This window comes from Rhea americana, unplaced genomic scaffold (assembly GCF_003343005.1).
Source record: "Rhea americana isolate MKP2758 unplaced genomic scaffold, rheAme1 scaffold_56, whole genome shotgun sequence".
Taxonomy (NCBI): domain Eukaryota; kingdom Metazoa; phylum Chordata; class Aves; order Rheiformes; family Rheidae; genus Rhea; species Rhea americana.
Window position 1 is genome coordinate 4352083 of NW_028186712.1, and position 23726 is coordinate 4375808.

A 23726-nucleotide genomic window follows, 5' to 3' on the forward strand; every position below is an offset into this window, starting at 1 on the left:
GTAACATAAAAAGAAGAAAGCTTTCATCGTCAGAGCAAAGAGGACCTAAAGGTTTCATAAATTAAATGCCAATTATTCCCTGAGGTGCTTGGGGGGGCACTTCCATTGTAATCAGTCTCGTGAATGTGATGTGAATGAGAAGGCAGAACAGGACCTTGACTGTCTATATTTGGACTTTGTCAGGCCATTTGTTTGTAACCAGAATCATATCGTTACTCTGGTTTTCAATAAAGGGATGTTCACTGAAGCATCACATWGATATTTTTGAAGTATGTTCCACATTTTCAAAGGAACAAATTTATCAGCAAAGAATTGAAATGTCTAGCTGTTTCAGTATGCTATTGAGATTTCACATCATACTGCTGTGCAAGTGCGTTCATTTTTCACCTGCTGGGTGTAATGGGAACGGTTTCAACGCATAAATGAAAGCATGTTAACAAGGAGATGATTTGGCCAAACCATATTCCTTCCTCCTGATAAACGAAAAACCCTGAACAAACAAAATCTCAAGGTGCCAGCTTATTTTCATTATTCAGAGATCTGATCTCCAAATAATACAATGTTAGCAGTATCCCTGTGGGATTTTGACAAAGATAAGCTTCATTTTGCCTGTACCTGGGTTGACTACTGCTCTGACTTGTGGGAAGATCTCTTGTCTAATTGTGCTAAGGCTGCCTCTTTTTGGAAAATCTTGTCAGGCTTTCATCTTTGAGTCCTGTCCTAGGCAGACCCTTGTAGGTGTTTAAAATCCCTTAGTATATGTGTGAGATATGGCCTTTAACAATGRCACTTGGAAGTTCCATTGAATATGTTCACAAAATCTACTGATATTTATTTGTCTGAGGAAGGCTGCTGTTCTAGCTGACATATATGGCTCACATCTCTGAGAGATGAAAAGCTTTCTGGAAAAMCAGAAGGCTCAACAGATGGACCTTTTGGACATTGAACATCCAGTGTGATTTGTTAAAGTGGCTCAGAGAGTAGTGACTGCCGGCAGGTAGTTACTTTATGACCTGATTGCTTTTCTGGGACCTGTGGAAAATGGTTTGGTGAACCCACTTTGAGTCCCCGTTGACAGGCTGTTTTCTGCAGCACTGCTCAGTGGAAAGAGCGAAGCTTGACCTGAGAGGAGAAATCTTTTGAGGGGGTATTTTAACTCTAGGATCAAAACCTTTAGAAGTGTTTATCACAAATATAAACAAAACATCCAACTGTCTATAACAGCTATTGGGGGTGGAGGGAGAAAAGAGGAAGAGAGAGGGAAAGGGGATTACATCCAAGGCAGGTGTTTCTATTTGGAAAAAAGTGTCTCATACAGTTTGGTATCTAGTTAACACGTTATTGCCAACCTCAAAGTTCATTTGAGGTTTATGGTAAGTTGCAGGAAGAATAAAAAGTTAATCGTGTGCAGAGCCTTGGTGTTGTATTTTTGCCATCTATTTCAATAGCCGTAATAATACACAGACTGAGAAGCAATTAGAGAATGGCATAAGCTACTTAGGTTGGCAAATATGTTTCCATTTGAAGCTCAGTTTTTATACTTTTCATCCAAAATTCAGAAAATAAGAGGTTGTCAGTTACAAAAATACTGTATAAGTATTGTATGCTGGATATGGAGTCAGATTTTTCTATTAAATTTTAATTGAGTTAAACACAGGGGCTTTTCATCTAATATGTAAAAGCATAACATTGTTTTGTCATAGCTCAAAAATGCAAACAAAAATATGATGAATAATGGGGAAAGTCAGTGACAAAGGTAGTTGCTCAATAGAGGGCTTAACTACGTGTTGTTTTAGCCTACATCTTCTCAACAAATTGTGAAGGTTCTTATTAAAGATTTTGGGCTTCAGAGTTGAGTAGAGTTAAGTGAGACATTTGCTGAAATAGGCTTTTAGGCTGGATCTAGCACTCCTGACTAAATATTAATATTTTATTTTCATTTTAAGAGATGCAATGTTTTCCTTTTAATATAACTATCAACCTTACTGTGCTAAGTTGATATCAAAGATCTTAATACATCTAAAATTATCATCCTTACTCCAAACAAAGAAGTTAGATTCACAATAATAAACTAGGTGGTAAAAAGCCTTTTCAGTGGATACATTTTTTTTTTCTGTTGTTGAAATCATTTTCAAATGGTAATCACCTCTTTGGAAACCTACTTCCTTCCTTTACCTAGCTGCAAATTTAGGGAAGTTTTTTTTGTTCTTTGCTTTCACACCATACAGAGTGTCAAATCTTACTTATGACAATATGTACCTTCTACCACCATATAAATATACCTATACTAGCATCTTAGCATGCATCTGAGTTATTCTGGTACCATATTATCAAACATGCTGGACAAGAGATATATAGCAAAATCATATAAGCATTTTTTAAAAGAACTTGAAATCTTGCAGAAACTTGCTGTGGATGAATTTTAACTACTCCAGTCTGAAAATTAATGCTACCCTCTGGGGAAACAAAGAAAATTGATTTCAGAAAAAATGTTGGCCTTGCGATTCTTTACCTCTTGCCATTTTTTTCTTTGTTTGATGTTTCTGTRTCTTGTTCACAACTTTCCCCGTTTATCAAAGTTACTAATTTATGGTCCACTGATGCACAGTAATTCTTTAATCTTAGAGTTTCTGCTCTTTTTKTCCATAAGAAAAATGAGAATCGAAAATGTGAAGGATTTTCACAAGATAGGACACGAATGGTAATCAAGTCTCTAAGTGCGAAACTTTGAAAAAGGTAAGAAAAGAAAGGTTGGACTGCAGAAAAGTAGGATAAGACTATGACTTTGCTTGTAACTAATATAATTTGAGCTATGTATTTAAAACAATTATTAGATCTGGCTTATATTCAGCTTCCTCGGGTTATCCCAGACTCTCGGTATATATAATAGTGATGTTTTTTKGTTTTTATCTTGCCAGTTTGCCTGTCTCTTTCCCTTAATTTCTTGTCTTCTTTGCAGTGTTATGCTAGACACAGGAGGGAAAGTTTTCCACTTATTCTGATCAGAAAAAATGAATAGAAATATCTGTATCTAGAGGGCCAGAGAGGAAAAGTAAGTTTACATTTCTTCTTCCTGGATAGAAAGTACTGGCAAAGCAGGAGAAACTTATTTTTTCAGTTATAGCAATTCAAGTCAATAAAAAATGTTCTCGAAGGGCCAGCACTTTAGTTTTTAACCTTGGATTCTTTGTTCAGTAATGGTTCAATGACCTTCTTTAGCATGAAAGTATAAAATGTTTTTAACAGTGCAAATGTTTGACTTAGCCAGTGTGCTGAGATTTCTGGACACATTTATTACTGTTTATATAGATTTACCATATTTATCTCTATAGAGATTACACTGGCCTTGTTCCTGTACAGACTTTACTAAAAATGTAATGCCTGTAGGTACAGGCTTGTTCTTGTTTTAAGAAGAGTCAGTTGATACTTCAAATTTCATCAGAAAAGACAAAGGAGAGATGGCATTAAAATTCTGCAAAATAATTTATTCTGCATCATTATCAAAAAATACAAAAACTCTAAATCGTTATACATTTCTTCCACCCCGCTCCCTCTCCTCCAGAAAGTTCACATTATGAACAAACTTGAAAATGCAGCAATGATTTAGCAGTAATGAAAGAACTTCACTATCTCTCATGATAAAGCTTTATAAAGTTTTGCCTCATGCTTCAAAAAGAGGAGGAAGTTTCTCTCTCATGGTTTGACCCAGTCCAACTCCCTGATGTGCATCATATAATGGATGCACTGATAGTCACATAGGCTTGATTTTACACACCTCTGAACTGCAATGCTGCCAGCAGCTGCCTAGATGCCACTGGGGCTACAGTCCTGCCATAAGGTGAGGCACATGTAGGTGTTTTTGTAGCTGCAGCACTTCAGGTAGGTATGTGAGGTATACAGTTTTGCTTGAAATAATCAAATTAGTGGAAGCAGAGGTCAATGTCAAATGGCTAGTTGATTAGTTACTCCTGTTTAGTCTCTTAGAAGGATGGTTATACAGAAGGAAGCTCTGAAAAACTAATGTATTTTAAAAGTACTATTTTTTAGGAAGGCAGGGAAAGAAAAGTGAAGTACAATTTATTTGATTTTTCTGAAATGTTGACTGATAGATAAAACTGAGAGGAACTGAGAGAAACTATGTTGAAAAAGATGAATTTCAAAATCAAAGCAGACTAGAGTATTATTTCAATGGTAGCTATACCGTGAGTCACACTGTTGTAGGTCAGTACTTCTTAACAACTTTCTGAAAAAAATCTTGTGCGTGTCCTTTTTGCTTTGAATTTGTACAGGCTGACTCTACAGTTTAATAAGTAGGAAGAACATTGCTATCTTAGGATTCCATAAAAAATATTGTTCCAAATATATACTTGAATGAATAGTAAAAGTACAAGAAGTATTATAAAACATCATAATCAAGAACACTTTTTTTTTTCATACACTAACTGTGTGGAGCAATTCAGATTGCTGCAWTTTTACAGCATTCATGGATGTGCATATAATTTATAAATTTAAGACACTGAAACTATTCATTTCTGATTTTTAACTTCTATCAGCTCTGGAGTGTCAYGGTGGTATGTACAGCATAATATCTTTGGACTTCCTGAGGCCTTAGCTGGAAAAGTTGTCAAATTAAATGAGGATATTTTAAAAATCTATCTTTAATAAATACATATGTCTGTCATGCTTTCCTGTTCAGTTTTATAAATCAGACTGTATTTAGCTGTCAGATATTCTCAGCCCAGTTGTCCTAATCTGTCAACTAAAAATTATAGTATCTAGGCTCACATCCTTCTCTGAAAATATTTATTCCAGTGACATATCAAGGACACACAGTCTCCCCCCTCCCATCAGCAACAAAACCATTAACAGCTGGCTCAAGTCCCTACCAGGAGGGCATTGTCAATATATAGGAAGAATTTATAATGGAGAAACATCTCAGCCAAACAAAATAAATGCTAGATAGCATTTTAAAACAGGATTCTGACTAAATGCCAGGTATAGAGCACTCAGGCTTGTCTTACTTGGTTTATAATTGTAATTTTATGCCATTCATCATCCCCATTCCCATTCATCTTTGGATGCGTCTACACTCCTGTGTTGCAGAGAAATGTAAATGTTGCCTCCAGCAAAGGTCTTTGTGCAGTTTCTAGTAATTAACTATTACAGTTCTAATGGTGTCATAGAAACTTCATAAACCATTCCTGAAACTTTAGAGAGGCTAGAAGGAATTACCAAGCAAGGTAAGTAGCAAGCTTATCTTAGTCCCATCAGATCTCCTCAAATTTGGGAGGGTAAGTAGAGAATAGGACATCACAGGTTGAGAGATGAAGGGGGAAAAAAGGAGAACTAAGGAATTCTTTTTTTAAAAAAAAAAAATTTTTTTTTTACGTATGCATCAAGAGATTTTAAAGAAGAGCAGACTATCACTTCTAATATTGTTTTAGAAATTTTAGATCGTTCTCTATTTAGAACTACTAAAACTCACTTGAGATTARTGTTCGGTTTAAGATAGCGAGAAAAAGGGTCTTAATTCCTTGGAATCATCTGTTCAAGCAAGTAAAGAACCAAAATCCTAGCCTACTTTAAACTAGCAAATTGTTCCAGTCAGACTAGTCAGACTTGTTCTTTTGCCTTTCCTCCTTTTCCCCTTTTCCCCTTTCYKTCTTTCTTTTCCCCCTTTCCCTTTTTCCTTTCTCTTTTTCCCTGTAAAAAAGTAAATTCTCAAGTACTTTATTAGGAATGACAGGCTCAGGTTTATTTTGAGTCTTCGATCTTTTATATTCATGTTAGCTAGTTTCTGTGATCTTTAGCACTATTTTGCCTGAAGTGTTTGTCCTTGCAATGTCCTATAAAATGAGGAAATGTAATTTTCTACCTTTTTGCTGTAGTAAAACTGATTGAAATTTGATTGTTGCCAAMAGTCCAAAATAAAGGTAGAAAAAACAATAGATAAAATAGTTGGATTTCGGTTTGATATACTTGAGTAGATAGCTAAGTGTTTTGGACCTTTTATCTGGTTATACTGAAAGACTTAGGGACAAGYGGGAAGAAGCTGTTCAGTGGCTAGGACGTGCATGTTTGTTCATGGACCAAATATGGATGGGTACAGCATRGGGGGGGGAGGTCTTTGTTCTCAGGACTTTTTGTAGAAATTTGCCATATCTTGACTTGATCACTGTTTAAATCATGGCCACCATAGCTCCGCTTTCTAAAAAACAATTCTCTCTGAAGGAATTGCTTTCAGAAGAAGGGTGATAAGCCGTCAGTAAGACTGCCTGTTACTTTCATGGCAGAAATGAGTGGAATATTAGTGAATATGTTGTGCATGGGAAAATAGAGTGGAAATAGTTCAGAGGGTGAACATTGCCTAACAGTCCTGAGAAAGAGTTAATCACTTTGGAATCCCCTCAAGTGTATGACAATTAATTGAATTTATCACAAATGAAATCTTTTACCAATGGCATTTAACTAGTTTGCTCCTCTCTGACAAAATGTTTTGTTTGAGTGAAAATAAACTCCCTATTTGACCTCTGTTAAATTGTTTTGATAATATTATTTCTAATGAGCTTTTAAAGCATTTATATTTGATAGTTGAAGTCAGAAAAATTAATCCTGAAATTAAAGTACTTTGAAAAACAGCACCCTGGAATCATGCAATAAAGGCTGGCTTGGATTCTCTAGGATGGGTAACTTTTATACTGATACAGCTGTTTATTTCTTTCCTGAAAGCTCTGGGCTAATTCAAGCATAACCATTCAATTTAAAGCAGGAGCTGATGAGAAGTCCTAGGGACTGTGCTATGCTGTGATGGATGTTCACTGTGATCCCTTCTGCCCTTGAGATCTGTGTATATCTGAACTGTCCACAGAGAACCCACGGAGTCTGGAAACCAGCTAATTAAATAGCTGCAGTGGTGGCAGGTTACTGCATAGCAAGACTGTGGAAGCAAAAATAGAGAGATGTGGAAGAGAAACAGTGCAACAGCTTCAATCGCTGAAGCCAAAAGCACAGTTTAAATAAAACTGTCAAGTGACTGATCAGAGAAGGAAACCTGGGATTGCAGTCCAATAAAAACTAGATCAGAAAGCAGAAAGAKAAAGCAAAAACAATTAAGTCTGGACAGATCCCATGTTTGAAAAGGAGCAGACAAGATGCTGTAATAGTTCTCCTTTATCTTGAAATATGTATGGTARGAAAAAGAAATAAATAACTTAAATTGGATAGGTCTAAAGCTATTTGATCTACTGAGGTGTGTGTGCTCTTTATTTACARTTTTACAAATAAACCAATCAAAAAGTGATCTGAGGAAGAATCCTATGTAGATCCTCCATGAAGCAAGGAGAAAACAATTGACCTGGGGAATTCTGCTGTTTTCCTTGGKGTAATAACATGTCTCCTCTGGTTTTAAAAAGTCTAGTTTTTTTGTTATACATTCATAACTTCATGGTAATATCAACAGTTTAAAGTGTTATATATGGATTTACACTCTTGAACTTCTTTCAAAGTGTTTCATATAAGTATTTTTCCCCAAATAGACTTACACTAACACACTTTTATGAAATTAACTTGGTGGTTTGATTTCAGTAATTAGTTGCTGGAAATTCACCTTTAACCTTCTGTAGAAGAGGGTGCAGTTTAAAATACACATAGTGAATTAATCATAAGCTTGTTTCTCTGAAAAAAAGCTTTTTTTGAAAGGATTTATTGTGAAAGAAGTTGTATCATACATAATGAGGTGTTATAAAAGCCCTGGATGATTTCAAGTGACTAACCCAACATYAGGCAGTTGGAAATCTGTGCCTGGAGCAGCTAGAATTAAGTACAGAGGGCCTGATCTAAAGTGTGTTGAAGTCAATGACTTTTTTTCCATTGTCTGCAGTGGACATAAGGCTGCTCRGTTTCATAGGATGGAAAAAATTTATTTTATGGAACAAACATGCACAAAGAAACACAATTCATTCCTCAGATACGTGTATTTGCTTCCTGATGGTTTTTAATAGGAAACATGTGTGCACTGCGAGGTGAGCACTTTGAATTACCCAGCTTTTTTAAGGGAAGTCACTTTTGCAGAGGAATCAATATTCAACAACATGAGATGATCGACAGAGTGACTGAATCTGGTTGAGCACACTGACAATGTGCCAAGAGACATCARCTTTCTTTGAAATCAGGATCTCGGTTTTCTGATATTTTAAGAGTTAAAGCTGACACTTTYTCAAGATCCAGACTTGAATTTATGTGGTACTTTTCTATATCTGGAAATGAGAGAGTGAAATGTGTTGCTGTATAATAAATGTATGTATTCCTTCAGCTGCTGCTGCAGCATTCTGAACAGAAAAACTGAAAAGTATAGTGGCTTAAGGCTTTAGTAATGAGAAAATTCTCTAATAATAAGCTCATGATTGTATTCCAGAAAATCCAATAGCATTTGTGTGTCTTGAGGAACTACTGATTCCTCTTACTTCAAGAACTCTATGGGTCAGATCTCAAAGATTAGTCTCAGTAAGAAGAAATTTTTTTCATCTGATATTAAAGAAAGAACACCAACTTGCCATATTCATGTTTGAGGAAAAATGATTTTAAARGATTATTTTCTGTATGATGGACAGAGCTCTTGGCTTTCTGTAGACAGTCATCCACAAAGGAAGTGTATTTATCAACCAACTAATTCTCCAATTTTGGTTAATGAAGTATTGGAAAGCTGCTGTTGCATTTATCACTTTGCAGGAATCGTGGTTGTCCAAATGGTTATTTTAAACATACCTATCTGGAACCATGACTTTCATATGTATTTACCTATTTAAAATAATGTTGCATATATTTCTATCTAATGAAAAGTATTGCATGTTATTTAAAATACCTGTATATAAAGACGTTTCCATAAGATTAGTGTGTCTACTACACCATTCAAAGTCCACTCTGGATACTCCCACTTTATTTTCAGTGCCTCTGTGATTGCAGTAACTTCTTYTGGAGCCCCATTGGACCTGTACATCCCTTGAGGTATGGCTACCTTCTCACATTATCCGTATTACATGCTTACTGACTCTAGATCTTGTCATCTAGTCATCACCTCACTGGGAGAAATAGAGGAACCAGTAAGTTTGGTAGAGATGTCCTTGGTGAGATCTGAGGAAAACTTAATTGACAGCCTCAGTCTTGCCTCAGTCTTGACTGTAACCTATTATTAAAACAGTCAAGAGATTTACCATGTTTTTTTTTCCCRGAAAATGATTTTTGAATGAACATTGAAAAGTCAGCAGCAATTTCAGGCTACTTAATGTTAATTAGAAAGTAAAAAAAGGAGGCAAAAACAGAAGACAATCCTGAATTTGAAATAAAGGTAAAGAAAAATTCTATTTTGCTATTCTTTTTGGTCTGGTATTGCTTTCCTTATAGCATTGAAACAGCCACATAATGTTTTCTTCTTTTACAATGATTCTTACAAACTGGAAGGATTTTCTTTTTTTAATTCTTCTAGATGGTGTTGGAGAAGGCCAGCAACTTTTGTGCTCCATTTCCTGATCCTGTAAACACTTAAGGATTTTGGTTAGCTTTAAGTAAGAAGGCCTACTGGCCCTCAGAGGGACTACTCAGAGGCTTAAATTTAAGCAGGTGTGTAAGTGTTTGTGGAACTAAGGCTTTTATATTTATCAGCTGACACATTTATTGCCCTACGTGGAGTACTACACGAAAATACTTGGTTGCAGTGACTTTTTTCTTTTTGGAAAGACCGTTTTTCAGTCTATCCCCTATCAYAGCTCCAAAGAACCATTTTTGTCGGGAAGACATGATAGTAGTACTACAAAAGGGGGACTTTGGGCAGGACTGTACACAGTTGTGATGTGAAAAAGGGCTTGTAGGGTGGAGTGAGTCGTTCTTTGTGTTGGCAATTGTGTTGGCAACTGCACTGACATGCCAGCGCAGTTGGTGTTACTGGAAGAGCTGCAGCTCCCCCGAGAAATACCCTCTTGCCTGAGCTAAGCRGAGGAAGTCTGACATAGCTTTGATGAGACCAGCTAGAAGTACGAGATGCAGACAGAGGAGATGATGCTGATGACAGAATTATTTTATAGGAGTCCTTTTATAAGAGGAAATTTGGGGCTGCAACAAGTTACCCGGCTATAGGTTTCAATAGTAGTTACAGAAATGATGTTTCTGTATACCTCTGACTAGCCTCCAGTCTGGGTCGRGAGGGATCATATCAACCCTACCCTTTGTATAAAGCTAATTTTTCTGGCTTTGTGGTGATACAAGGGAGGAGGGAAACTCTTCATCACAGTTTTTACACAGGCTTTGCTCATGTAATATGTAGAAAAATTCCACATTTCTGCTTAGGAGTCCCCAAACCTTAGGGTGCAGGAGGTGTTTCAAAATTTTTCCTCTCATTAATTAATACCTTAAAAGACACTGTGTTATAATGCTATAAGTGACATGCTTAATAAAAAATCCYGAAATTGATTAAGCTTGCATGTGCAACCCCTTTTATTAGTATTGCACTATTAGTCCACTGAGTACCATTGRTGCAGTTTATGAATCTTTTGAATTCTGTTTATAAACTTCTTCCAAGGAAATATGACTTTATGTAGKATATCAGCTATTAAAATGAATGAAGACTTTAAAAGCTCTCATTTATGGAATAATGTGTTGTATTTCTTTTTGGTGAAAGTCTGTAAAATCAGATGGTCTATGAAAAAATGTATGCTAAATAGACTTTTCTTATGATCTGCTGTTTGGTTTTCTGGCATGAAAATTTGTGTTAAATTGTACATTCACCTTGTAAAGTTCATTCTTTCCTAACTACATTATACTACCATTATAAGTACTCTTGTTAAAATGACACCTTTTTATTATAGGTCTATCTGCTAATACAGCTCTGGTGAGAACTCGTCAACCTTTCCATTAAAAATATAAATCCCCATTTTCAAAGACTTAAAAATCTGGTATAAATATTYATTCCAGGCTAACATTTGGCCTATAACATCTCATCTAAACAAAAAAAGATGTTTATTATATAATTTCTTTAGACATTAGAAAATATTTTAGATCAGCACAAGTAGAAATAGGTACTTGTTGATTTTCTTAGAACTTGAGAAGCTGGAAGAGAAGGAACATGCTCAGCTGGATAGTGCTTCCTGCTAGTGGAGAGTTGCTCCTCTATGCCTAGCCTGGTTCCTCTGAGGCTAGTTCAAGGATTTTTTATTTTTTTTTTTCTGTATGATTTGGGTTCTTGGGATTTTTTTTTCTGCCATTGGGTTTCCAGTGCACTCTTGTGAAATCACTTTAGTGTTATACTCCACAAATTATTTCTGATGCCTTGTCARTTGCTCAAGGAACTTCCTAAGTCCCTTCTGGTATAAAAACTGCTCCCATCATCTTCTCAAATATTTGAGTCCCAGAAAGTTTATAGAAAGAAAGTGTGTAAGGTCTTTACCATTACTTTACTAATATAGGTTGAAATAGGAGAATCTTGACAACAGACTCGTAAGAAAGCAGAGCTTCAGTTAGACTTTAATATCCAGACTTTTCCTATCTTACCACGTTCTTTCAGCTACATCCAGTGCTGAAATTTGAACATCTTTCTGAAAAGAAATAGAGCTGTTTCAGATTTTACTCTGTGGACACTGCTGTTAAGAAGCTTCTGGCACGGCATTTCTGAAACAATATTTGAGGTTGCTGTTTCGTGATCATCTTAAACTGTTCTGGGTAGGGGCTCTTGCTCAAAGGAGTTGTCTCACTTTATTCCTTCTGTCCCCGGCAGTTTCTGCTCTCTTCTTTGTGTTTGTGTGGTCAGTCAGCCAGACAGAGAAGCTGTTCTCATTGGGAAAAAGTAAAATACACACATGCAGGGGTTAGTTCTGGGCTGGACAAGCTTATTGCCTGCCTCATAGGGTGGCCCACAGAGGTGGTGATCCTCAGGGCACGAGGAAGGTCAGACTGAGCCGCTCACTAACAACTCTGTCTCGTCTTAGCTTAAAATCAACTGTGAATCTGCAGTTGGAAATACTTAAATGACCTCTTGAAGACCTTTCAGAGAGGGACTATCATCCATTCCAGAGTGCCTGAAAGGATTTTCCCAATCTTTTGCTGCCCTGTCTTACCTTTAGGCAAACAGTTGTGCTCTACTGTAAACAAAGCCTCCAGGTGGCCTTCATCTTTAGGCCTATATTGACCATAAAGAAATTAGTTTAGTCTAGGGACAACAAAGGAATAATGACAATCATGCGATCTGCATTTGACAGCACTGAACACAGCCTTGGTTGGCCAAAAATCTGGATATATGTCCATACAGGTAGGAAACAGCAGGTATTCTTGGCCACTCATAACCTGGAAATGCTAAGGAGACCAAAAGCTTTAAACTGCAAACCATATTAAAAGTAAGTGGGCTCATAGGCTTTGTCACTTTTTAGTCATGATTTGCAGGACTTGGCAGTTGCAAATGGGTCCTGCAAATACTTCATACTACTAGRAAGAGACTGTATGGAGGATTTTTGTGGTTGGTAGGAAAGCAGAATTTGCTCTAGCGGGAAGTATTTTATTATGCTCACAACTTTATTTTGAAGGGTTTCAGGGATTATAAAGTGAACAGCAATATGAAACAAGAAAAGCCCCTTGGCCTTCCAACAATTAGCTGTGAAATTTTTGACACCTCAGAGGCCTCCTTTCTTTCTGTGTCTACAGAGTTGGTCTCTCAAGTTTTCCATGTTGGCCTTTAGTCACCAGGCCTCCTTCATTTACCTGCACATCCTGAGAGACTGGAAGGAAGCTGATACTAGGGGAAGACTTCTGCTAGCTGGAACGAGTATTTATACCCTCTGAAATATGTTGCTTCATCCTCCTCAGCTGCTTCTTGAGATCTCAATGTTTCTCTTCCTCCCCTAACGCTTTGTGCACTTCTGCCCTCTGCCTTTGCACTTACTCCCAGTGTTTTCATGCCTTCRTTTTTCTTTTATGCATTCCCAGCTTCTTTGTCAGGTGTCCAACTCCACCGTGTCTTCTTTGGTAGTAACTAGGAAGTGCTTCTTGCTGTTGCTGTCAAGGGAAAAAAAGGATGACAGTGGTTAATTCAGAAATGACTGCTATAAGAGTTTTKGGGCCTTGAGTATGTGAGTGTGGAAAAAATTGCTGAGAAGATAGAGATTATGAAAAATGAACCTGGAACATTTGAAAGATCTGGGATTTATTTCCCTCCCCCCCCTTCTTTCCTTTTTCAGTTATTGGTAAAAGTTATATGGAAAAATAGAAGAAATAAAGAGGATTTGCTCTGATCTTTAAAAACTGTAGGAAATTGTTAACTAAAAAAACGTTTTTTTCTCCGACATTGTCATTTTGTTCARTGGTAAATTGTGTTTAATATTAAAAAAAAATGCCCAGAAGAGCTTAATCAAGGCAAATCATTTTTGCATTTCAATCTTTGCTTGTCAATGCACCTTTAAAATCAGTCAAGCCCATGTGGGGTTGTGTTACATACGGTTATTATGGGGAGTTTATCATGGAGTAAGCGAGACAGGGAGTTATTCATGGGACTAYCTTGTTTAAGCCATTTTTTCTCTTAAAGAAACCAAACCAAAATATTCCCACAAGTATTGAATGCAGCTCTGCTGCTTTGACTTCAGAAAAAGACCACCTGTGTTAARCAATGATTTATTTTCTTCTGTTGGTCCCTTGCATGACTATTGATGGTAGATTTTCCTGTGTTTCCTATGGTAGAAGCGGTATGTTATATTTTAATTATATATAATTAAATTATATATATATTATATATAAAATTATATATAACTTCCTAGTATGTATATGAAAATGTGATATATGGTAAAGTGATGGATAGCAAATAAAATCATACTAGTATGCATATTGGATATATCAAAAAGCAGAAATGTGGAAGATTTTCATAAGTGTATGAAGGAGAGAAAATATATGTATGAAGAGAGAGAAATATTGTAATGGATGGGAACATATATGAAAATGTGTAGAAGCTTTAATAGTATGTTGAAGAAATTTTTCTGATAACTGCTTGGAAAATATCCCCCAAAAGTTACGGTACATAAAAAAAACAATTTGTAAGTTTTTTTTTCTTACTCTTCTTAATACAATTAATTTCTGATCATTTTAAAAACATGTTTTAGAACCCTATTTCATACAAATTAACCTGTTGTCTGTTCACACTATTGAAATTCAGTTGATTTTGTAATGATTCTAACAAAGTGCATAAATACGTTTTTCTGGATTTATAAATATATGTGAAATGTGTAATACACATGYTTAGGGAGCAAAAGACACATTTCATACAGGTTTTTACCAGTCCATCTTGTGACTGGGACAATGCTTACATGCAGGGAAATTCCTGTTTGAAATATGCCCATGGAATACCTACAGGATCATATCTACATCTGTACACGTCTTGGTAATGGGAATTATTTCTAGAAATGGTACCAATGCTTTTTTGTTATTGTAGAAACCTCAAGGGAAGTTTGCTGATGAAATTTCTTTGTGCTAACCTGTGTGTTTGATCACCCAGTTTTAAARTGTCTTTTTTAAAATGATTRCTTAAAATTTCTGTTTTATTTTCAYATAAATTAAAAAATGGACTGCTGAGAGATCTCAGATTTTCTKCTGAGAGATCTAAGGTGATTTTTCTCTGCAGTGCTTTAGGTTGGAAACTCTTCTAAGCATGAATTTTGACATTCTCTTTAGTGTTTAATGCTGGCTGTACATTAGTATTTGCTCTGATTCCTTACATTTCTAGGAATGTCTTCAATGCTGGCATTTTGCTTTGCACTGCTGTATGAAATTACATGTTAAAATGGCAGAGAATTTCCTTCTGTTTTGCTTGTTTTTTTCATTTTTTTTTATAAGAGATTCTTCTCTATGATGAATAGAAAAATTGTCCTGGCAACTTTTCAGAGCCTGAGGGGCATATCTCATTTGATACTCATTTACATAACTGTATTCATGCTTTTCTGTTTAACTCTCTTAGATTATGACAGTTAGAAGAGTAAAATATGCTAGCAAACAAAACAGTTAAGTTTGGATCTATTTTGTTTTTCTCTCTCTTTTTGTTTCTCCCTTGGTTTTCTCTTTCTTTGTATCTCCTATGTTTCTCCTTTCAAGTTATGTCACCCTTCCTTCCTTCCTGCAGCAAGAATATGCAACTTCAAAGAGCTCTTTATAGWAAAGAAACTCTATATTAAAGTTTAGGAGCTTGGCCTCACAGTTACCTGATATTAGCATACAAATGGCACTATTTGCAGGGCTTCATATAGAAATAAAGATCCTTATGTCAGTTTTCAGTACTTCAGAAAGATATATTTCCTTTTTCCATGCTTCATTTCTCAGGCAGCTCCCCGAGAGCTGCTAAAATTGCAGTTTTAGCACCCTTCGTTTTCTAATCTTATGGAATTTATTATAGAAGTTTGTTTCCTTCCAGGACTGTCAACCTTTCTTGCAACCTGGCGTTTCTGCTAAGAAATGTAGACTGTAAAGGGATCCTCAGGAGTGGTGCCCACAAAACCTAACTTTGGCCAGAAAGACCAATCTTCCTAATTTCCTACTCTCACCAGTGGAGGGAGAGTAAGAAAATCCTCCACAGAGAGATTTGCAGCTCCTAATATTCAAATCCACGATTATCCTTTGGACGACCTGTCTATGCTGTCTACATAGGGAAGCCCCAAATGTGAATCACCCTTTGTCATGCATAAAGACAAAGACATCGAAGGTCCTCAAAACATGTTAAAAACAAGATATTTTTCAAAGTATAGATATCTTATTGAAATGATCTTATGGGCCTTTTTTTTTTTTTTTCTCCCGTTTATTTTTCAAGTGAAGCATAATTACTGCTATCAAAAAGTGTTGGTTTTTTTCCTGTTTCACCAGAAGTTATAGGAAATTATATTCCACCTTTATGTTCTAAACTAAGAAATAACTGAAGATAATTTAACCATGGTGAGTCTTATCTATTTGCAAACAAAAGAAAACATTTTCTAATTACCAAGGTCAAGAGTCTTAAGTGTAGGTGTCCCAAGTGATGTAGTTTTTAGAGAGGTGGCCGCAAGAGTTTTATGATCATAATCAAATTCCCACAATCCTGGCAAATGCACAGCACCTTTAAAAGTCTGGATGGTTAGAAGAATAGGTGCATAAATACACACCCAAATAGAAATATTTTAGGCTTCTAAATGTAAAAAGGAGGATATATTTATTTCAAATTTAATTTAAAGACATCCTACCTCGATTTTTTTTATAGTCATRTATTTGATCTGGAAGGATTATTAAATTCTCCACTTAACCATGTTATGACAACATGAATAATAATGTCTCCAGCTTTTGTGTCTAGCTCACAGTGGGTAAGTGAGCTTATGTGAACCTTATTTCAGATGTCCTAAAAATAAAGGGCTAAAATTCTAGAGTTAAGTACTAGAGCCACCATCCAATGCTTCTGTTCCTGGGGACTGTGAGAAGGGGCTATCTAAAGGTTTTATGTCACCATATTTTCATGCAAAATAGAAAGGGCAATCTGTAGCTACAAAGGCTTCTGCAACTTTCGGTTGCATTGTATATTCAGCTTGGTGGAAGAATCTGACCTACTGTATTTATTCAATAAGGTGTCTCATTGACAGCAGATCATCCAGGATTTCAGGCTGCTAGGAGAACTCCAAGACTTCCTTCAACATGGGGACACTTTTGTCCTTAGTACAGTCCTCTGAGTCCTAAGGACACCTCTTATTTTTGATTTCAAGAACACTTATCTACATTTTCATGTACCCTCTGACTATGAAATATACTGCCCTTTGCCATAAGCCTGAGACATTCTCTAGCCTTCTGTCCTAGCTTTTCCATAGTGCCTGAGGCTTTATAAATACCTTGATAATTCTCCTTTTCCAGGAGGGAAATCATGTATATTCTTATTAAAGTATAATATTCTAAGGGAGAAGTGAATCCAGAAGTAGACAGGTGGGAGAGAAAAGGAAAAATTCTGCAGATAAGGCTGGAACACAGCAAAGGGGATGATGCCCTGGGTGTGAAGGCGCAGAGACAGTGTACTTGGCACATTACATTTTCTATTAAAAGTATTATTAATATTTATTGCCTTAGAAACTTTTTAATATTTGTTTTAGAACATTTTTAACCTTACAGAATAGCGCTAATATTGGAAACACTACAATTTGTTGTTTGCCACTTTCCCCAACTATCCATTACTCTAGTGGCATTATTCAGCAGACAGATCTTGACAAATTTGCCTTGCAGTGGATTGGTGAGCCAAATCTTCTTTTCTAGCTGCCTTGCCAGTGCACAATACATTGATTCTTTGTGTCCTTATTAAAAATGACAGCAACAATTCTATATATTTATGATTTTAAAGAAAATACTGAAAATGGATATTGGATTTTTAATTTCTTGAGTAATTTGTATGTTTTATTAAGTCTTTTGGCATTTATGGCTTTTGAAATATAGGAACAGAAAATAATTACACTTTTGAAAAGCATAACTGAAAGCTGTATGTGTTTTTTTGTGTTTTTTTTTTCCCCACAGAGGTAGGGGTATTCAAACCGCATATGTTGGAACATGATACATATTTAAAAGGTTACACTATATGGGAGAACCAGCACTTTTTAATGGAATTAGTAAGAGCAACTGACTTAGTGTTCTTGTATTAGTTTTTAATATTTGTAATTACATAATAGAGATATTTTAACATGGCTTGTCCTTACTAGAAATTAACGAAGTCTGCCCGTTTTTCTTAAGATATCTCCATCATCTTGGTAGCTCTATGYTTTGGTAATACTATAATATAAAAATAATATAAGTATAATGTCAACCAATATAATAAGGTATACAAAGTACGATGTGAAATACACAGTGGGAATGGTTTATAAATTCTTATGAAGAGGAGATGGCTTGGTGATAAAAGGGCGGGAATAACAGTTAATTGAGTGAAGTTTTGTCCCTTATTTGGGAATAATCGTATTTTTTTCCAAACCAAAGGGATTATAAACACGGTGAATCTCTAGACTGCTTGTTAGAATGCTTATGGTAGTAATAGAGGATTGAACTTATATTTTGTAGCTTTATAATTCAAACATATAACATTTCTGAAATTTGGTTAATAAGGGTAATATTCATGAAAAAGTATAAAAGAACAAAGTTAAAGAGCTGATGTTTATTTGGTTTATCATTATTGTTGTTCCTCTCTAACAGTAACCAGAGAGTAAATTAAAACTACTGTAATTTTTTGAGCCTAAGTAAATCCTTAAGCACTTGTTTTGAGAGATATAAAACTTTACTCCCATTTCTGTCAAGCTTTTAGTATGTACTTCCTCAGCAGAGGAAGGGAGTAAATRGTCAGTTAGTGTGATGGCTTGATGTTGCCTTTTTAACAGATCTTTTTACAGATGCAAGAAGTTCGTATAAAAAAATCATTTCTTTTATGGAATATGACTTTGACTTCCTATACCAATTTTGATGTTTGGACCTTCATTCAGCTTTATTCCTGTTGTAAGTGATAGCAGCTTCTCCTAACTGCCTTTGCAAACTCCTGTTTATTTAAATTTGTCAGGCATGTCCTTCATGGTGAATTCACCAGGTGAATCAGATGTGACAGTGCCAGGGTAAGTATGGCATAAAATCGCAGTAACTTGGAGCTGGCATTAATCAGGTGTGTGAGCTGAGAGTGTTAATATCAGTGGTAGTTATTTATGTGGATGAGAGAGAATATATTTGAAACCTAGACCTTAGGAAAATTATTTTTAAAACTGTAAATGCAGACCAATTCAGCAATTTTGCAGAATGCCTCCTTAGACTGAGGAGCAATGAGAGAAAAGAGGAGTTAAGAAACGGAAAATGAGGTTGCTTGAAGGTTTAATTTAGATGATTTCTAAAGTGGCAGGAAGATGATGAGCGAGTAGAGGAAATAGCCATCTGCCGCCTATAATCTATGAGGTTTCTCTCTCTCTGGGTCTATTCCTTAGCTAATGCAAATCAGCCTAGCTCATTTGAAGTTGATGAAATTATAGCAATGGGATTTAGTTCTGGACCTTTTTGAAAAATGTGTTTGCTGATAGGTTTTATTCATTGGGAAATTTTTTCAAATTCAGAGCCAAGARGAAGAGACGGCTGCAGCAGAACATCCAACTGACTGAGTCACTCACCTGGGCTGGGGCAGACAGGCTCAAGGCCGTGTCTCCCTCTGATTTATCAAAGTGGAGAACTTCCAAGCATTGTATGGAGCACCCTGGTCAGCCAAGCTATTGAGTTTTTGGTGTGGGGCACTSTTTCCACTGAAGCGATTTTATTTCATTTCAGTACATAAGACCARAAAAAGAGAAACATTTTTGAAGTGCTTCAGAAAACATAGTTACCTTCTGACCAGCCTTAGCATCAACAAAACCACTTCCTGGATGATGTATAGATCCAGATTTATAGAGAGTGTCTGTATCTTCATCTGTATCTTTTTACTTTGTACCCTAGATTTGATTGTTCCAACAATTTTTTCACTCTATGTCTTTAACTTGTCATATGTGTCTTTAATAAAAGAATATTAAAGGMGATTGATTTGCCACGATCCTATTGGACATTGCACTATGTTTTTTCCAAGTCTGTAAAAAGGATCAGGGAATTCCTCTATGCCTAAATTATTTATCTGAACACAAAGAGAATATGATGGCAATGTAATCTTTTATTAATAAACCTCTTAGATATTAGCCTTGTTGCAGATGAATTCTGTTAGAGAGGAAAGGCCTGCGACAGCCCTGGAATGGTAAGTACCAGATCGCTTCTAGGAGATGTAACATTCAGCGTTACTGATGTTTTCCAATGCAACATACGAGTGAGGACAGGACCTTCAAAGACTTCACCTATTAGATTTTTTTCTTTGAAATGTTTTCAGATGAAACTACTTGGTATGCAGTGGGGGATTTTGCATAGTGCAAAGAACTAAAAATGCAACTCAGTCCTCTCTCATATTTCTAAATATTCTCCATTTTGAAATGTTCCATACTTTTTGAATCCTTGTCTTGAAAAGGAGTAAGACAATGCTGTTCATCTCAGTTTTAAATGTTCATAGTGAAGCAATTTAGATGATCTTTAAACATAGTTCTTGAGACGAAGATTAGATTACTGTAAGCAATAATTATGTCAGTTAATCTCCTATTATATTGTCTCCTATTAAGACATGTTCTTAATTACAGGTAAGGCTATGATCTAGATTTGATAAGATTAATTTCCAAAATCATCCTTTTTTCCCCCACATACAAATAAATCATCAATAGTTAGATTATATTTTAAAGTCAGTCTGAGCAAGAAATCTAACAATTTCTAATTTAAGAGAAAAATTATTTCTAGTATTTTATATCTWTTTTGATTATTTGGACCACAATGTGGTGATATGTGCTATCTATCTATTTCATATTCTCCATAATGGCAATTTTCTTTAAGATCTTTTGGAGAGTAGAGTAAATCTGTACATATTTCAGCTTCCTCTTTCCCCAATCAGTGTTTACTGGGTAATGAGTTCAGTTCAAAGTGTCTGGTATTTCTTCAAATCTGAACATTTCAAGCCCCAATGACAAAATGTTGCCTATGAAGTACTTTAAATTTTGGCTTCCACTGTCCTATATTAACCTAAAATATAATATTAGAATAACTTAGCCTCTCAGTCTTTTAATAAAGGCATTGGAGACTTTAAAAAGTTTAATAGAATCCATTTTGATAATGTTGCATCTTCTCTCTGGGCTCAAATCTAAATATTTCCATCTGTCAGATTTCTCATTTAATATTCTGAATAACGGCAGTTGCAGGAGAAAAAAAGAATAGTTTATTGCACTTTCTTTTGCCAAGCTTTAGTGGTCTTACAATTTCTTCTTGTATTGGAGGAAAGTGTATGTGAAGAATTATAGTCCTTTCCTCTGCCTAGATATGTCCTAGAAGTCCAAGGTGTTAAAAAAAAAAAAAAAAAAAAAAATCCAGCTGCACCAACTGGAACTTAGATCTGTGCTAAAGTGAAAGGAAATGTATAAAAACAAACTGGGGAGTATGAAAGTATCTAAAGACTACAGAAGTTTCCTTCTCTTGTGCCCTCTGCATATGCAAGAAAGTAGAAACTTTCGTAATGGAATCAGTTGTCCTCACATCTGCTCCAAACACTGCTACTGCACCCAACGTTGTCTGAGTAAGGAGCAAACACCTCTCAGTTAGTCAGCAAATCAACAAATTCATGTGTTTTTTCTCTTTGCATTTTGGATAGGCTAGCAATATCATGATCAAGGAGTTCTGGGAAGTCAAAATGTCAGAATAATACATGAAAAAGCAAGTTTCATTTTTTTAAAGCTTCCCATTCTAGTGAACCCTACTAGTATAGCTATTGGTGAGGATCTGCCAGAATTTCAATTTTAAACTGTTTTATAGTTTTATATAATTTGGCCATGTAAAATTCCTCTGGGTTAAGGTCTTGATGCGTAATGTTTGAGCTAGGTAGCTTTGCTTTCTTTCACCCCCCCCAACAAAGCTCTTACAACCAGAAAAGAACAAAGTAACTCTCTTGTTTTATTATTTATTTCTAATTTTAATATCCTAAAGTATTTTCCATATTTTTTATTATTTAGTCTCTCTGGTTTAAGTTAGATGTTTGAAGTGCCAAGGAAATACAATATCTAGTACACAACAGAATATCAAATGTTCTACAAATCAAAGCCTGCCTCCTCATCCAAGGTCTTTTTAGGAGAAAATGTTTGGAAAGTATAAAAAAATCTCCCAGCATGTCCTATAGGACAGTCCAAAACCCATGAACTCTGTTATGAAAAGTAAATAGATGAGTCTGTCTTTCACTGCCAAGTTGTTAATCCATAATGTGGAGTTAGCCTCTGTTGCTGTTAACTGTAATATATAAATCAAATCAGATGAAACAAGAACACTGGTCTGACCTTTTCCCCATTCCTTAAACCTAACAGAAACATTAATAATGCTTAAACCGCTTCTTTTCCCACCTCTTCCCATCTCTCTCACTTTCAGGTTTCCACTGGGAAGGGAAGAGCAGAACTAAAGACTGAAAAAGGAAACCGACTGAAAGAGGTGGAAGGAGGCCTGAGGGAAATACGCTAAGGCTGACCCTTTAGTGAGACCTAGCGTAAAACACTTTAAAATCAAAGGATAGACTGCTGATACATTTGGTGTCACTAAAGCAGGTCCTTAATATTTTAGCTAAGTTAAGTCAATGAGTAAATATCCAGTGACCTTCATACTAGTTAGACAGGGCTCTAAGTGAAAAAGGGCAAATTAGTGGAATTTTGTCACTTGTAAAGCTCCTGCTGAGCTCATTTCAGGATCAAAGCCTAGGAGTATAATTGTGTTGCTCATTAAAATAATGGAACAAATATTGAAAGAAAAATAACTAGATCCAGGGCAATAGTGCCAAGAGCGATAAACAGTATGGGTTTATGAAGAACAGATCTTGCCTTACAAACCAGATTGCCTTTTTATAATATAATTCCAAAGGATCAAATCCTGCTATATTGGGGAGGGATGACTTGTAAAAGAACTATCAAAGTCTATTCCTGGTAGCAGTTACCTATGTGAATAAAGGTCCTGAATGCTGAGATATAATTAGGAGATAGGGAAGGGTAGTAGATTGGTACTGTGCCTCACAACATTTTACTGATCAAATATAAGTTTTTTTAAAAACAGTTTTGTGATGTAGGAGCCAGGATGTCACTTGGGGATTTTCAGTTTGGTCTATATGTAACATTATCATGTGAATCAATATCCTGAGTGGAGACTATTAAAAAAAAAAAAAAAAAAGGAGAGAGAGACAAACGGCAAAGTAGAGCTCGCTATAAGGTGCTTACTAGAGCGCCATGTGAATGTGGCTTTACTCAGCCACAATTACAAAATGAAAACTGCATAGGGGAGATTCACACACTGAATTATAAGACGTTAGGAATGTGAGAATCATGTTGGAGAAGGGAGAAGCCAAAAAAGGTATTAACAGGTATCTGAGGAAGTCAGTCGTACACTGATTGGATTTAAGCCTTTTGGAACCAAAACAGTTTGCCTGCATTTGTGAGGTTAAAAGGTGGGGGAAATACTGATTCAATCAGTGATGCAACTGCTAATGAGCCATGTGAAAATCCCTCATGCTATGGAACAAACTGGTCAACAGGCCATCTAACAATGTAAATCTCCAGTACACAGTGGCTTGCTACTGGAGTAATGTTTTGGGTGCATCAGCTATAAAAGCATGTATCATACTGGAGGGAATCCAAAGCAGAATAATTTAATTAGATCCAGAGAGAAATGTATCTAGTTTTGTGCAGTAGATAAAGGGGAGCTTRTCTACAATAATATAGCTATATCTATGCCTATCTAGAAATACTTGATGAAAGAACGATGCAATAACCCCTCAGGCACAGGGCATGAAATTGAGAGGGAAAATGTAAAATAATGTCTAGAAAATACATTAGTTTCTTAGGTGGACCAGGTTGTCTTAAGCATGCCAACTGGCTTGGCCTGGCATAAAGGTAACGCATGTGATACCTTCCAAAAAGGTAGGAGCAATACCACTCCAGCATACAAAATCCAGTAATCCCTGACTTGGGCAGAAGGTCCTCATAATGCCTTTATTCCAGTCCAGTGCAGTAAATGGTTTAAGGATAGAGCTAGGCATGACATATTCTAGTGTTAACTGTTGATTACTGGAGAAACTTGTTGGAATTTTTCATTCTCCTGAGGTCTTTTTC

At 35.9% G+C, this 23726-nt stretch overlaps 1 long non-coding RNA gene across 22 annotated transcripts in view; it reads left to right on the forward strand.

Moving 5' to 3' along the window:
- The window catches only part of LOC146587860 (uncharacterized), a 359490-nt gene extending 339932 nt beyond the window's left edge, over positions 1-19558 (forward strand). For 20 of the 22 annotated variants that reach the window (XR_014897548.1, XR_014897547.1, XR_014897549.1 and 17 more), the window contains 2 exons: positions 18554-18605; positions 19092-19558. This is a non-coding gene — a long non-coding RNA (uncharacterized LOC146587860). Of the gene's footprint in view, positions 1-6769; positions 7241-18553; positions 18606-19091 lie in introns of those variants that run through there. The other 2 variants (XR_014897554.1, XR_014897570.1) reach the window with 1 other exon arrangement.
- Positions 19559-23726: the final 4168 nt, after the last annotated feature.